This window comes from Fundulus heteroclitus, chromosome 9, assembly GCF_011125445.2.
Source record: "Fundulus heteroclitus isolate FHET01 chromosome 9, MU-UCD_Fhet_4.1, whole genome shotgun sequence".
NCBI classification, from domain to species: domain Eukaryota; kingdom Metazoa; phylum Chordata; class Actinopteri; order Cyprinodontiformes; family Fundulidae; genus Fundulus; species Fundulus heteroclitus.
In genome coordinates, this window is record NC_046369.1 from 19,438,492 (window position 1) to 19,454,872 (window position 16,381).

Below are 16,381 nucleotides of genomic sequence, written 5' to 3' on the forward strand. Positions count from 1 at the left end.
GGATAGTTTTAAAGGCTACACTAAGGTTATCACATTCTGTGTCAGCATGGATGTTAAAATCACCCACTATAATAGCCTTATCAGTATTTAACACCAAATCAGATAAGAAATCTGACAACTCATCCAAAAACTGAGTGTAAGGGCCTGGTGGACGATACAAAACAACAAACAGAAGAGGTTTTATTGCTTTGCAGTTTGGATGAGGGAAACTGAGGGTTAAATGTTCAAAAGAACTGTAGTTATTAATTGGCCTGGGACTAATTAATAAATCAGACTGAAAGATGGTTGCCACTCCTCCTCCTCTTCCTCTTCTTCTCTATATGCATTGCACATAGCTGGAAACTATTTAGTATTTAAGTGACTTCTTAGGGCACTGGATTTTATTTACCGGCAACAGAGTAGCTAAAATTAAATGACCGATAAAAGATTTTTATCTGTGAAATTAAAACTTTTTTTTTTAAATGAACGTTTTACCCGCTTCACAACAATCTAGTGCTTTGTGTTAGTCTGTCCTATTGAAATACATTGAAGTTTGTCTGCAACATGACAATAAGCTAAGCAGTTCCAGGGGTGGGAATACTTTGCTAGCCACCAGATGCACAAGAACTAAGGAGCTTGTCGTGGCGTTGTAGCATGAAGCCGCTGCTGACGGTTGCTGGTGGACAGTAGGTCAAGGGAAGGGAGCTTTCCTGAGTCTTCCTCTGAAGGAAAGAGAAGCTGGAGGAAGTGGTGCTGGGTCAAAAGAGTCAAACATCTGGGACAGACGAGTCACAAACACTCACTGCCTGGATATGTGAGTGCTGACATCCAGGCTTTTTCATTTCGATTAGCAGCTACAGCAGGACTAACTAGCTAGCTGGGCGACACATCATTTTTTTATTTTATTTAGGAAGGCAATATCTTCTCTTTATCTTTCTATTAGTTCAAGAAATTAGATCCAAGGAAACTACTCTGGTGAATGATGATGTCGGTGGGTGGGTCCCTCTGCAGCGTGCTCAGGGTGCCGTAGTTAAAGTAATGAGTTTGATGTTCATTTCTCCAACGTTCACTGTTCATACTGTACGTGCTGCGATGTTTGACTCTTCCAAGACGTTAAGCGTCTTCCACCTGCCCGCCGTCCTTTCATCCAAGCGTCCGCTCCACTTCCCTCCTTCTCTGTCATCTGTCTGATGCCCCATTAACTATGCTGTCCTTGAGCTCCCCTGACACCATTTCTCCTTTAGGGCGATTTAACCAGCATTGTTCTTCTCTCTAATCCCCCCCTCCATCCAATTATCTGTTTTAATAGATTTTCTGCTGAGACCAAACTATACAGGTTAGACGTACTTGCCTAATTTTTTTCCTCCCTGGTCATTTACACTTCCCGCAGCAACATGCTGTCTACGGCTGTAAGCAAGTCATGCCGGCGCCGCGTGTCAGGACAAAGAGAAACGTCAGATGTTGTTTTATGTGGACTTAATGCAACATGACATTGTTCTTGGCTTCACAGTAGCAGTGAGTGCTGTGACAGTTCTCTCATGTGTTTGATTTTTTTTTTTTTAAAAAGACCTCAGATGAGGTTTAGGGAGTTAATGTACAAGGTGGTGACTCTGACCTAGATCCGCCGTTGCTGTGGGACACTGTGCACACAAGATGGTTCAGGGGTGCAGAAGGAGCTGCAGACGTGCACATCAGCGCAGGCAGTCAGGCTTCAGTAAAGTGGAGAGGTCACCGGGCTGTCAAGATGCAGATGCTGCAACAGCGTTTGGGCAAAGGACAGGTTGGATTGGATCCATATTCATTTTTGCTAGATTCAAGATAAGGATGTTCAATTTTTATTTACTTCTTTCCCCCTGTGACAGACTGGTGACGTGTCCAAGGTGCACCCTGCATCTCGTCCATTGTGTCTTCCTCATTATCAATATTTTTTTGTGGTTTTCTAACCACACATGCAGTTCAGCGGGTTGTAACTCTTATCAGATTACTGGATCAATGTGTGCTTCTGTGCTTTTTTGTCTGTCTTGTTGTGTCTCTGCTCTGTCTAGTGTAACCTCCAGTCGGTCGAGGCAGATGAACGTTCATACTGAGCCCGGTTCTGCTGGAGAGTTTTCCTTCCCGTTAATGGGGAGTTTTTCTTCCCACTGTCGCTTCATGCTTGCTAAGTATGAGGGATTGCTGCAAAGCCATGGACAATGCAGACGACTCTCCCTGTGGCTCTACGGTTCCCCAGGAGTGAATGCTGCTTGTCTGGAGTTTGAAGCAATCAACTGGTTCCCTTATATTGGAAATGTATGACCAATCTGTATAATATGATTGAATTTGACTTTGTAAAGTTCCTCGAGATGACATGTTTCATGAATTGGCGCTATTTGAATAAAATTTAATTGAATTGAATTGAATATCTGTCATAAACATTTCCGTGAAGAGGTTTGTGCATTATGGTGCTTAAGCAAAGGAGGATTCAGACATTGACCATCTACACAAAATCGTTGTAATTAGCTACGCAGACTTCTCACCTGTAATAGTAATAGTAGTAATGTAATCTCCTTCTCTTTAGCCTGACCTGCCGTAAGTATGGAGTATTCTGTGTTGCATCAGTTCAGTAGAAGATATTTCAAGGCTTTTCTTTGGGTATCTTTGGTTCACGTTAGAATTACAACTCACCTGCGAAAGGTTATCTTTTAATAAAGCCGCCCTTGTTATTGCGATCCTACCTCCTGTTTGTGGTCTAATATCAGGTCACAGACCCTTCACGAAAGTTAGGTTTTCATATATTGCTCTGGACCCCTGGGATAAAACAATGTTATCAAATGTTGTGAAAATGATGTAGCTTTATTCAGCGTGAGAGAGTGAGACAGAAAGCAAAATAGCAACTGGACCGATGGGTAGACCGGCACTTTTTAGTTAGCATCGTTAATGAATGTGAAAACATGGTGTACGTTTATTTCGGACAGGGTGTGCTGTGATGTTCGGCACAGAATCTGCTTCAAACGGTGCCAAATATCACGCACGTCCTCGGACCTGCGGGGTGCAGTGGACGTGCCAGAACTCCCACAACCAGCATTACAGCGCAAATGTGGGTAGATGGCTCTCACAGAGTGGATGCAGCAGACACAGCGTTGTGTTCCTGCATGCAGTATCGCTGATAAACGCTCTCAGGCAGGACGGCACTCAGCGCAGGCACGGACAGGTCTCCTAAGGTCATCAAGCAGAGGGATTTTATTATGTATGCTTTTCATTAGATGTGATGTGTGGTGAAAGTTTTGCTTCACTCTGTCCTCCCTCTCCTCTGTGACCTATAGTTGAATGTTCCGCTGCATGCAAATCAGCCACAGTCGAGTCCAAAGTTTACGGTGCAAAACTATTTCTTGTAAAAAATAATGGCCCTGACAAAAAAGAAATAATTCTATTGCCGATTAAATTGCTTTCTGTTTTGCTACTGTCTGTCTGTCTTTTGGGAAGCCTTGGTCAAAGCTCACACCTTTTATGGCTCCTATCTTTTTACTCAAAGTTCAACATTTGCCCAAAATTTTTCATTTCTCTGACATTTCTGCTATCAAAATGTTTGATTTTGATAATAAACGAGACAACCATTTGTCTGCTTTTACATTTTACACTGGCACTATTGCTCTTGCCTTTGAGCAGATGCAAGCAGCCTTCGAAATCATCTGATCACAACTAAAACAGCTAAAATAAATAAAGCAAGTGTTTTTAAAGAAATATTAACCCAAATTCTGGTCCTTAATTGCTAGACTGAACAGAATAAAAAAAATTTCAATCGAGCCCAATATAATTAGCAAACTGGATGACCATCTTTTAATAAAGCATATTGAGGCAAATATGAGGATGTTCAGATCTACAATGATTTAAACAAGCCTTTCCCACAGAAAATATGAGGCATTTGTTTATTTAAAATGGTCACATTTTGTAGATAATGTAGAAAAAAGATTTATAACATAATTCTTAGTTATATTTATTTTTGGATTAAATTTTCAGCCATCGAGTGCTTTTCATTTGACAATTTTGGCCCATGAGCTAAAAAGTTTGGACACCCCTGGTTTAGATTTGGGAAAACCAGCTCTTCTTACTCTTGTGTCTTCAACAGGAATGGAAAATTTCCACTTCTTGCTCTTGTTCGTTGATGTTTTATTTTTCCTAATTGTTTCTTATTTAAAATAATTTGACCATGATTGTAGGAATATCATTACAGAAAATGATGTTGCTGCTTTCGTTGAGTGCCTTTAAATTAAAATTATCTGTAGTACTATTTCTAGCTGATTCCCTTTCATGTACACTGTTTACTAATCCAAATTTATATTTTTACAAGGTTCTGTTTAGGTAACTTACAATATTTGTGTTTAATATTTCAACTTTGTCTCTTTATCCTTCTTTTTTACTTTTTTAAGTTTCCATTTTGAAAAATCTCATCCATTAGCCAATTTCTGTTTCAACTGTTTCAACTCTCTTATCACCTCCCTACAGACCCCCCCCAGCCCTTCCTCCTCACAGCCTCTTTCTAAATCGAATCCTCCGTCCACTCAGGACATCATCAGCAAGCCCACTCTAATTGCAGGGAGCAGATTCTTTAGAAGAAACAGAAAATCTGCTGAGAGGAGGCAAAACAATGGCTGCAAATGCTGTTTCTATTGATCAGGCTTCGTCTCCCTCCCCCGCGGCCGGCCGCGTTTAGGGGTTTCTGCTCAGAAATGTGGAGATGTCACAAGATTTAGTGGCTCGGGTGGCCGTATTAGTCTCTGCAGGAAAAAGAGAAAAGGGCAGGGAAGTGTGACCGTAAATACAGGCTGCTCCTCTAAAGAGACATGTTGAGGTTCAAAGGTTGTCTGGGGAAGCGTCAAGCTCGGCCATTACTGTCATACTTACACAGTGCGGACAACCCAAAAGCCTCGCTTCCTGAGAAGTCAGAGTGAGTAGCCCGTGTGCTGGACCTCCGAGGGCAGCGCCAGAGTAGATCATAATTAAAGAGCGCGCTGGCAGGGGATAGATCAACAAGTAATGGGAAGCCTAGAAGAGCTCAGCAAAACAAAGTGACTCATTTTTAATACAGGCCACACTGTGAGTCATGTCTCTTACTTTATCCCCTTAATATTGGCCAGTGGGCAGTGTCAGATTGCATCACTTCAAGCTGCAGATGACTGAATCAGATCAGGGTCGGAGGCCACATGATAGCTGGGCAGAGCTACCAGCGCTTACAGACATCTAAAAGGGAGTCTAACTCTGGGTAAAAGGGCAGGGCTCTTTTACTTTACTCCCTGCTTCCTGTTTAAGGAAGCAGGGAGTAAAGCATGTGGAAGGGCATCAGCACATCGGGTGCTTTTCCGCTGCTCTTTCCTTAATTACAGCGGCAGAATGAGGTTTTGAATAAACAATAATTAATTTCATCCCTTCATCGAGATACGCGCCGAAGAACCAGAAAGTTAAGGAGATTATTGGCTGTAGAGGAAGAAGGGTGGAGGCAAGATCGGGCAATTCAGGGAAAGGGTGACGGCGACACGTTTAAAATTCTCATTTAGGGATCAAAACCATCGAATTATCTGAGACTTAAATTCAGAAACACTAATTGTACAGTATAGATGTTTAAAATACGCTGTAGTCTGTTATAACTATGCAGACGACACACAGCTCTACATCACCATGTCACCAGGTGACTATGAACCAGTTCAGGCACTGAGTAAATGCCTAGAAGAAATCAATACGTGGATGTGCCAAAATTTTCTCCAATTGAATAAAAACAAAACTGAAGTAATAATTTTTGGACCAATAGAGGAGAGATCAAAAGTTAGCACACAGCTTCAGTCGCTTCAGCTAAAAACCACTAATCAGGCCCGAAATCTGGGAGTAGTGATGGACTCAGACCTGAACCTCCAAAAGCATCTAAAGACAATTACAAGGTCGGCTTTCTATCACCTGAAGAACATTTCCAGGATTAAAGGACTAATGTCTCAGCAGGATCTGGAAAAACTAATCCATGCGTTTATTTTTAGTCGAATTGATTACTGCAACGGTGTCTTCACAGGTCTGCCTAAAAAGTGGGTCAGACAGCTGCAGCTGATCCAGAACGCTGCTGCCCGCGTCCTCACTAAGACTAAGAAAGTAGAGCACATAACACCAGTTCTAAAGTCCTTACACTGGCTCCCTGTATCTCAGAGAATAGACTTTAAAATACTTCTGTTAGTCTATAAATCCTTAAATGGCTTAGCACCTAAATACATCACAGACTTGTTATCAGTGTATCAACCCTCCAGACCACACAGGTCTTCTGGCTCCAGTCTACTCTGCATACCTAGAACCAGAACCAAACATGGAGAAGCAGCATTTAGTTCCTATGCTCCAATTATCTGGAACAAACTTCCAGAAAACTGTAAAAGTGCGGAAAGCCTGAGTTCTTTTAAATCAAGATTAAAAACACATTTGTTTAAAATTGCCTTCAACTGTCATAGTTAACTGAATCACCACTTTTTTGTTCTATTTTCTATCTATATTTAATTCCTACTTGCTTTTATTCTGTTTTATTTTGCTATATTTTAATCATGTAAAGCACTTTGCATTGTCTTTGTACTGAATTGTGCTATATAAATAAATTTGCCTTGCCTTGCCTTGCCTTGCCTTATATCTGAGTTATGTGTATTCCTGCATTCTTTTCAGTATATCTTCCTCTGGGTAATGTTTCTTCTATATTTACACATCCAAAGAGTTTTACCTATTTTTTTCCCAAGCAGTTGAGCGGTGGTGAGCACCAATATTAAGTCACAAATTCAAACGATTAAGATCTGGTCTATAGTACCATTCCTTTTGTCTCCCGATGCGATTGTCACTCACTGGGTAGAGTAGTTGTCTTGCAATCGCAAGGTTGGGGGTTTGATTCCAGCTTCCCCCTGTCAATGTGCCCCTTGGCAAGACACTTCACCCCAAGTTGCTTTCTGATCTGCATGTCGGTGTATGAATGTGAGCGTGAGTGTGGCTGTAGTGTTAAGTGCGTTGGGTGGTCAGTATGACTAGAAAAGCGCTATAGAGATTCAGTCCATTAACCATTTCATAACTGCTTTTGCAGGCAGAATAATGGCGGTCAGAATATGAATATGAAAATGTATGCATCACGCGTTTTGAATTTGAAATTGTAAGAAATCTTGAATACTAGAAATACATTTTCCTACCACTTCCCAACTTGCTCTGCTTCGGGTTGGTCTATCACATAAAATACAAACAAAATGCACCAAAGGTTTTTCTTGTTCCTTGTCAAAAATAGGAAAAAGCTGAATGGATATACAGACTTTGCAATTCACTGCATTTCTGATTTAATTATTAGATTTCTCAGTTAATAATTCAAAGCCCTGTTTTCCTACACCCCTGGTTGTGCTTTGTACGTACTTATGCATTCCTGAAGTTATAATTTCCATTAGTATAATTGGTTCAGGCTTTTGCTCAGTTTTTCTTTTGGTGTTTAGATTAAAGGATTAGCCAACCATCACTTTACTACCTGGTTACATACTCATGCTGAGTCTTGCTTTGTCTCTATGATAGAAATCTTACAGTTGCACCTAGCTGACCCGCTCAGAGGTTAATACAGAGAGAAAGCGATCAAAAGTTTGGATAATTCTAAGTTTGTGGGTCAGGTCTGTTCAGCGTGTCCGACTTGCATAAATTAACAGCAATCACCAAACAGCAAAAGTCTGCTCATTAAGGATTATGGCTCGCTTATGTGTGGATTTGGGAAATGGATGACCTGCGATAAGACGAGGTTCAACGCCGCTAATTAGTCCACGCCCGTTCTTTTTTTTTTTTTAAATGGGATTTTGAAATTAACTTTAATTACACAGCCCATTGATTGAACTTTTATGATCGTCCTACTCGACTTCACAACATAAGTCACACTAATATACTTGTATGTTCCCAAGTTTGAAGCTTTCTCCTCCCCCCCGGCCTCCCCTGACAAATAACACCAATGTCAGGCTGACATATTTAATCCACCGCACTATTCTCGTGAGAATCTGCCACAGGCTAATCATGCATCAAAGAATAATTGCAGCCATTTAAAAGCAACGCGTGAATGGTGTTTGATGATCATTGTCGCTGCAGTCTGGAGGCATGAACTACGTACAGTCTGCTTATTGCTCATCAACAGTCACACCACTTTGGGATGAGAACCATTTCCTCGCGCGTCTCGCTTACAAGGAAACCCATGTTTTCTTGGGCGTTATTCAGCAGCCAAAGATTATGTCAGGTTGAGCTGTGTGTTTACACTGTATGTTTACACTGAGAATATCACGAATGTTGTCAGGCTTTATTCAGCTGTACAGTTGATCCCAGAAGTGCTCGAACCCCTTTGCTCAGCCTGCAGTATTACATGTTCTGTACAGTTCAAGTGAAAACCAAACATCTTCATTAGAGGAAAAAATATATATTTCAATCAAAAACCTGCAATAACCTGGTTAAATAAATGCTCACAACCATGAATGTTGTTTGGATGACTCAGTTTCAACATTTAGTCCACATCTGGCCCCAGTTACACAGAATCCGACTGACCTAAAACAAACTTTAGCTGTGCGCTTAAGATTTTCCCGACATCCATTTGCGCCCCTTAGTTCAAGCTATGATTTGCAGAGATGTTACAATAGGTCGTAAAAGTGCCCACTGGACAAAGGAAATAGTAGGGAGAACAGTAAAACAACAATACTGTTGGTTTATATATGTGATGGATGTAAATGTGATAGACATCTAAAATATACTGCATATGCAGAGCATTTTATTTTGTTGTCAAAGCCCTTTTCTGATCACACTTTCAATACTTAATATACAAATGTTCCTTTTGAAACCAAAGGGGGAGGTGAAGTCAACCTGTCCGTGTTACGCCTGTGATCCATCTCAGGAGGTAATGACAGAGCTGCGTTGAGATTTAGGAAGAAGTGTTGCAGTGGAGCATTTTTAGGCATTTAAATCTTCCTTAAAGATTTGGGAAAATATCATGGCTTCCATTTGGCTTTCATCAAAATTAAAAAGAGAGCTTATACTTCTCCTATTTTAGCTTCCCTTTACTGTTTTCCTTTTAAATCAAGAATATAATTTCAAATTCTCCTTCTCACATATAAAGCCCTTAATAATCAAGCTCCATCATACACCAGAGATCTGATTGTACCATATGCTCCTAACAGAGCACTTCTAAAATTATTCAAAAATATATATTTTTAGTGATTTTATTTTGCTTGTGTACTCTCTCCCCCCACATTTCCATTAAGTTATTGTTGGACAGCAGAAGCTGCACAAACCTAAACTCCCACCTTCAGTCAAAGCTTTCAAAGCAAGTTTGAATAATTTTTATGGAAATAAAACCCCATTATGCTCTTCCAATAAATCCCGTAAATGCCACCATCGTATTTTATCTCAACGTTCAGAAGTTTGTTTATTTTTGTGGCTTTTGCAGAAATTGCTTCTTCCTCCCTTTCAGCCCGTGTAGCCACAGCAATCAGTTCACTGTAGCTAATGGCGCTCTCTTAGTCCCTTCAGTCAGCTTCTTCACAAGGTATTCTAATTTTGGTCTGGTGTCGATACAACCAAAACAAATTAATCTCTTGGACAGAACATGCATTTAATTGTTTGAGCGGATAGATATGGCACCTGGAGATGGTACCCATGGTTGAACCACACTTGTGGAGCTCCACCGTACTTTTCCAGGTGTCTTGCCTGAGTTCTTGGATTTTTCCATGATGTCACAAAGTGAAAACACATGTTTGAGGTGTTGCCTCAAAATACGGCCACAGATGTGCCCTGATTTAATTGAATTGATTGTCATCGTCTTCATCTGGGCTTTTAAAATTTATTTAAGGACAAAGTAATGTTTGTGTACTTAAACTGCTGATTTTTTATATTTTTTCTCCTTTTTGCAATTTCTCCTCAAGATATAATTTTGTTCCGTCTATTCCAATCATACATCAACCTGTTTTCACAGAAAGCCAATCAGGTGGCCCGCAGGATTCTTACTAAGGAGCAGTCTCTGGCTCCCCAAACGCCGTGCCACATAGTCAGGCTTCAGTCCAGAGTGACGGATGTCCCGCCCTTCTTAGCAGAATAAATAGAGGCATTAGCAGCTCTACGACCGACCTGTGCTGCTGCTGAGGCTTACCGGTCCATGAACAGTGCAGTATGGCGATGTCTGGGGCTCAGCCACCAGTTTGATGAACGGCTTATATTCCAGCATAAACCATATTAAAGTCAGATCACATGATAAATAACAGGCGAAGGACTGGAGGTAAGGAGGAGATGGAGGCAGCAGGGTAGAGATTCAGGAAGTTGGAGAGAGAGCTTTTGATAAAATATGGAAAAGAGAGGAAATTAAATCCAAGAAAAAAAAACAAGAAACCCAAAGCTGCTCACCTCCTTGCTCCTCTACATCCCCATTTTTTTTCTAGTGACTGATGAAAAGAGCAGAGGCAGTTCTGAATTTTTAATGAAGCCCCTTTGGGCTTCAATTTAACGTCTGGTCTTTGTGTGGCCTGTAGTCTGAGCAGAGAGGTTCCTGTGCATTTGCTTCACTTCACACCGCTCAGGTGTTCTCCCAAAGGCAGCCTTCAGATTCTGCGATGACCCGTCCGTCTCTGAATGACTGTCAGTCAGAACACGTGCTCTGTTCGCCCTGTGGTGAACGCACTCTCCTGGACACCCTAAGTACGTTTGAACTATCATCAAAATTGTGTCGATGTCTAATATCCTTTGTGTGGAGAGTCAGGGAGAACTAATCTAATTTATTTACTGCAATGCACTGGGGCCAAAGTCGGAGGTATGTTCGCAGTGCAGTCGTGATAAAAAAGTAAGTACATCCTCTTTCAGTTCTTGCGTTTTAATACATAAATCATTTGCTCTTTATTAAATCAGAAAATGATTTATCTCTATAATCTATATCCGCCACAGTAATAGACTACTTCCACAGACTCAATTATGATGGAGCCAAAAAAACTGAAAAATTGATAAATATACAGATTATATCAAACCCAAGAATTAAAAACTATTTTCGTCTCCCTCTATGACTTCATAAAACAACTTAAAACTGTCATTGTTTTTTTTCATAGCACAGCTTCTTTTGGAATTGCTTTTTGAGATCTCCGGCTTTTCAGCGTAGATGCACTTCAAAACCAACAATCATATGGAGTAGAAGGCCTTTAGGCTTCACAAGAAAAAAATACACAAAGCATTAAAAGTTAAGGGCAAATTTATTTCTACTCCTGGTAGATTTAGATTTTTTAATTATTTTCATTTATTGACGTTACTATATAAAATATTTCACACTGTTTCAATTCTTTTTCATTTCTATGCGTTAGTCTGGTATATTACCATTCAATTTAGGCTAAATAATGTTAAACCTTAATCTAGTTTTCTTTCCCTAAGCAGTTGCCTGGCTCAGCTTTATTCTATGATTAACACACAGATGTGCATAGTGTACCATTTCTACATAACAATAAGTTTATTTAGTAAAAAGTTACTACCCGGTGGTTACCTACCTGTTTTCTTTAGTTTAGTTTAGTTTAGTTTGCAAAATAGAACAAGTTAGCTCACTTTCTTCCTCTCTTCTTTCTTAATGATTAATATTACCAATGCAGAGAATCATCAGGATGAAATGCAGCTTGTGTGGCTGTGAGGTATTGGGTCTGGGTGGCCATGGAGATAGGAAATTAAATCAGCGGTGAAGTTCTCCACCAAGCACATTCAGGTGCGGAGATTATTGAACAGCCAATCTCTACATCTGCTAGATAAACTGAGCAATCTCAGTTTGCTGCAGGGGGCCAAGCCTCCAGTACCCTGCAAAATTATATCTCAAGACCAAGTTTAAATCGTGCTAAAAATATGTACATCATAGTTGCGTATGATCTACAATCTATTTTTGTTTGTATTTGCATTTCTTTGCGTTTGCAGGTCATTTCTGTGCATAGTGGTAATTTGGGCTAAACACAATTTCTCAGCCTCCGTTCTCAGTGTGAACTTGTTTTGCCCATGAAAGCATGATCTCTTAAAATTTAGGTGAAATCTCAGATCTACACAATGTATCATCCCTAACATATGTTTTAGGTTTAGAAAAAAGTCATGCAGAAATCTTCTAAAAAGTTTGCAATCCATCCGTGTTTGCTAAAAAACAAAGCATAAACAGAAGAAACAAGGTCAAAATGGAGATTGAAAGGGTCCAGCATTTGATATTGTGCATGCAAGGGGAAAAAAATTGATTTATTTAATCTTTAACTGTAATCTGAAGTCCATCAAACAACAATGAATCTAACAGGGCAGCTGAGGTTCACACCCAATATTAAAACATTGATTGCTCAATCCTCAACTTCCAATGTATTTCATCATTATGTGAAAAAATCAGTACGTTAAAATTTTTATTGAATGATGCCTGGTTCGGAAAAAAATGACATTATAAAACAATGAGTCGTTGTTTTGCTGTGATAACTTGCAGGATCAGTATTTTCTTCCACATGTACGCACATTTCTTTCCTCATCCTGGTCACAGTCATGTTCAACCTTCAAGACTTCCTCCCAAAATGACTCGAGCACAAACAAAACTCACAAAGATAAATTTTGACAGACTATTTGGGAAAGATGGCTACAAATCTTAAGTAAAACCTCTGAAAATGTGCGGAACATGGATATGATGCATGCTGGTATATTTATGAAATAAAGAACCCATGTATGAATTATGGGCTTTAAAAATAACCTCAGGAAAATTGCAGTTAGATTTTGTTAATTCTTAAAGCCCTCAGCTACACTACTTCATTTATTTTACATAGAATCATGTATCAAACCCCCCTAACTACCTGTCCAGCTCAGTCCATTAATCTATTTTGTTTTGCTGTTTCAACGCTGCATTAAAGCTCCAACCCCTTAAAGGAGGCGCAGTGAGCCAGTTCATGTAGTTTGTTCAGATGTTCTTGTTGCTGCAAAGGAATCATATACTCAAGCTCTTTGTCTGCAGAAGTTCATTTATATGACACAGTTCAGGATGAAGCCACTGCTATGTGTTATTTTCTCCTTTAATACCACATATCAGAGGATGCTGCTTCCACTGAAGGGGAGAACAAGGTGTTTTCATACTCTTTTTTTGTTGTTGCCGTTTTTCTCGTTTTACTTTTTTTCTCATGACGTGACATAAATCAGGCAATTCTTTCCCCAGTTTAATGTCATTTAGGATCAACAAAATTATGTCTATTTGCCCAATACCAGAAATTAAACCAAACCAAATGAATGTGTGAATTTCTTTCAGCGTGCTTTGCCCAGTTGAATGGAGCCATCATGGATTATCCTATTGTTAATTACAGTAAAGTTAGTTTCCTTTTTGTCTATGGTTTTTATTCATGTAATGCTTACATTTTTATTGCTATTCATTCAATTTATATATTGTCTTTAATGCAATTCTCTTTAGCTTTGTCATTTTTTTCTCATGAGTCATTTTGAAAAAGTTTGTTTTAATTATTGGGGCTAAACAATAAACTTTCCTTGTGCTTTTAAAATAGATGTAATAAATGTTGAAAAGTGTCCTGTCACATAAATGCAGTTAGGTCCACAAGCAACGATAATGCCTTGCTAAAAACAGTATTTACTCTCAACTATGAGTGTGTCTGTGTATGCTTGGTAAACCAGGGATCAACGGCGATGTGAAAAAGCTAATAAGAAACATGAAGGGGATGTGCTGCAGCAACTTGGCTGGCTGCCCTTCTTGCCAAACTTTATCCTTCACGTATTGCTAACAGATTTATTTTTCATTTTATTCATTCACAGGAATGACCAGTCCCTTGAAGTGATGCCCAGATCAATCCCCCCTGTTGAAGTTAATCATGTGTGAAAAATTCAAAAGGGTGCATCATCAGTCAGCTGGTCCCATCAGACTATGTTAAGTGTCCTCTCGCGTCAATTTAATTCAGTCCTTCACTCCCACTCTCCTAGTGCTTGTGTTACCAGAGAAATAAAATTACACCATGCATAACAGGACACGATTATTTTGGCAATCTAAATCATCTGCGTGTTTAAAGCTTCCATTTTCAGTGCTAACATCAAACTGTCGTTAATCATTTTTGCTTCATGTTTAGGAGGAACACAGGCCTGAGGACTCGGATACGAGCTTTACCAGATGTGTACGCTCTTACTTTATGCAGGGATTGTTTGTTACTTTATACATAATTAAAACTCTTATAAATACAGAATGTAATCTTCCAAATGTTTTTTATTTTTTAAACCAAGGTCAGTATTTGAGGGAAATGGGGCCATTAAAAGTCAATTTTCCCAGTGTGCTTTCAGGGATGAATTGAAAGCAATGGGCGGCCTCAAGGGGAACTCTGTCTGATTATTTTTTGTTTACAACTCTTTAGGAGTCAAGCTGCACAAAGTCTTGTTTTGAATTTTCAGAACAGCTTCAAACTTCAACAACAGAATATATATATATATATAGATATATATCATATATATATATATATATATATATATATATATATATATATATAGATATATATATATAATATATATATATAATAATATAGATATACTATTATATTATATATTTATTATATATATATATATATATATTATATATATATATTATATATTATATATATATATATATTATATATATATATTATATTATATAATATATATATATATATAAAATATCTCCATGAACGCTTAGTGGCACAAATGAACCAACTGCTGACGAATGGGACCCGCCCTGAATGGCTGACAGAGGGCAGAACAGTCCGGATAATGAAAGACCCCCAGAAGGGGACGGCCCCTACTAACTACCGGCCAATAACCTGTCTCTCCACAACATGGAAGCTCCTGTCAGGCATCATAGCGGCTGAGATAAGTACGCACATGGATGAACACATTACAGAGGCCAAGAAAGGCATAGGAAAAAACACCAGAGGAACCAAACACTAGCTGCAGAACAGTCACCCTTGACTACAAAAGCAGACAAACAAACCTGTGTACTGCCTGGGTTAAATACAAGAAAGCCTATGATTCAATGCCACACACATGGTCCTGGAATGCCTGAAGCTGTACAAGCTCAACAGCACTCTGAGAGCCTTCATTGCAAACTCCATGAGGCTGTGGAAAACCACTGTTGAGGCCAACTTCAAGCCAATTGCACAAATCTCGATCCAATGTAGAATATACCAAAGAGATGATCTGTCCTCTCTGCTGTTCTGCAAAGGCCTGAACCTCCTCAGCCAAATAATCAGCAAGTCTGGCTTTGGATACTGACTTAAAAATGGGGCCACTATCAGCCCCCTCCTGTACATGGAGGACATAAAGCTGTTGGCTAAGAGCGAGTGAAAGATTGACTCACTGATCCACACCGCCAGGATCTACAGCAGGGACGTCGGAATGTCATTCCGGCTGACGAAATGTGGCTGGATGGTGACAAAGAGAGAGAAGGTTATCCACACAAAGGAGATTGTAGTCCCAGAAGGGAGAATAGCAGATGTTGAAGAGAGCTATAAGTACTTTGGAGTACTAAAAACAAATGGCAACCACGACAAGGCCACAAGGCTGAGAAATCAGAGAGGTCAGCTCTATGGCAAGAACAAGGTCCGGGCAATCAACAGCTATGCCTTGCCAGTATTCAAATACCCTGCTGGGGTAATAAGTTGGTCAAAGGACGAAATTCAGACCACGGAATTAAGATGCGAAAGCTACTCACCATGCATGGTGGTATCCACAGTCTGTACACTAAGCGCAAAGAAGGAGGCAGAGGCCTAGTGAGCATCAGAGCCACTATTGAAGATGAAACAGCCAAGCTCCAAGAATATATCAGGAAAATAGCCCCAAGGGATGATGGAATGAACCAGTTACATTTTCTGTTTTATGTTCTAACAAGTTAAAGCCCTTTTAATGAGAGAAAGTGCCGGGACTTCCCCCCACCTTTTCGAAACACGCTTCTCCTCCCCAACCTGTTGCTGGGTATTGCCTTGCAAGCTGGCTGAAAGAAAGTCCCAACCTACATGTGTTCCTCAATTAAAACAAAAACATTCAGCTGTTTGAAAATATTTAACTGCTGAAAAAGAAATGGGAAATCATAGCGTGGAAACTGAAGGAATCCCATGAAAAACTCTTACTAATTTACCCTGTTTTAAAACCACTATTAGTTGAACCAACTAACCAACTATAATCAGCTTTGTATATCTGTGTAAAGGCAGCAAAAAGGCATAATATTTTGCAGAATATGCACTTTCGCGGCACGGTGATACAGTGGTTAGCACTCTTGCCTCACAGCAAGGAGGTGCCGGGTTTGAGTCCTGGGCTCGGCAGGGGGCCTTTCTGTGTGGAGTTTGCATGTTCTCCCCGTGTTTCCTCCCAGCGCTCCGGTTTCCCCTACCACTAAAAACATGCTGGTCATGTTGGCCGCTAGTGG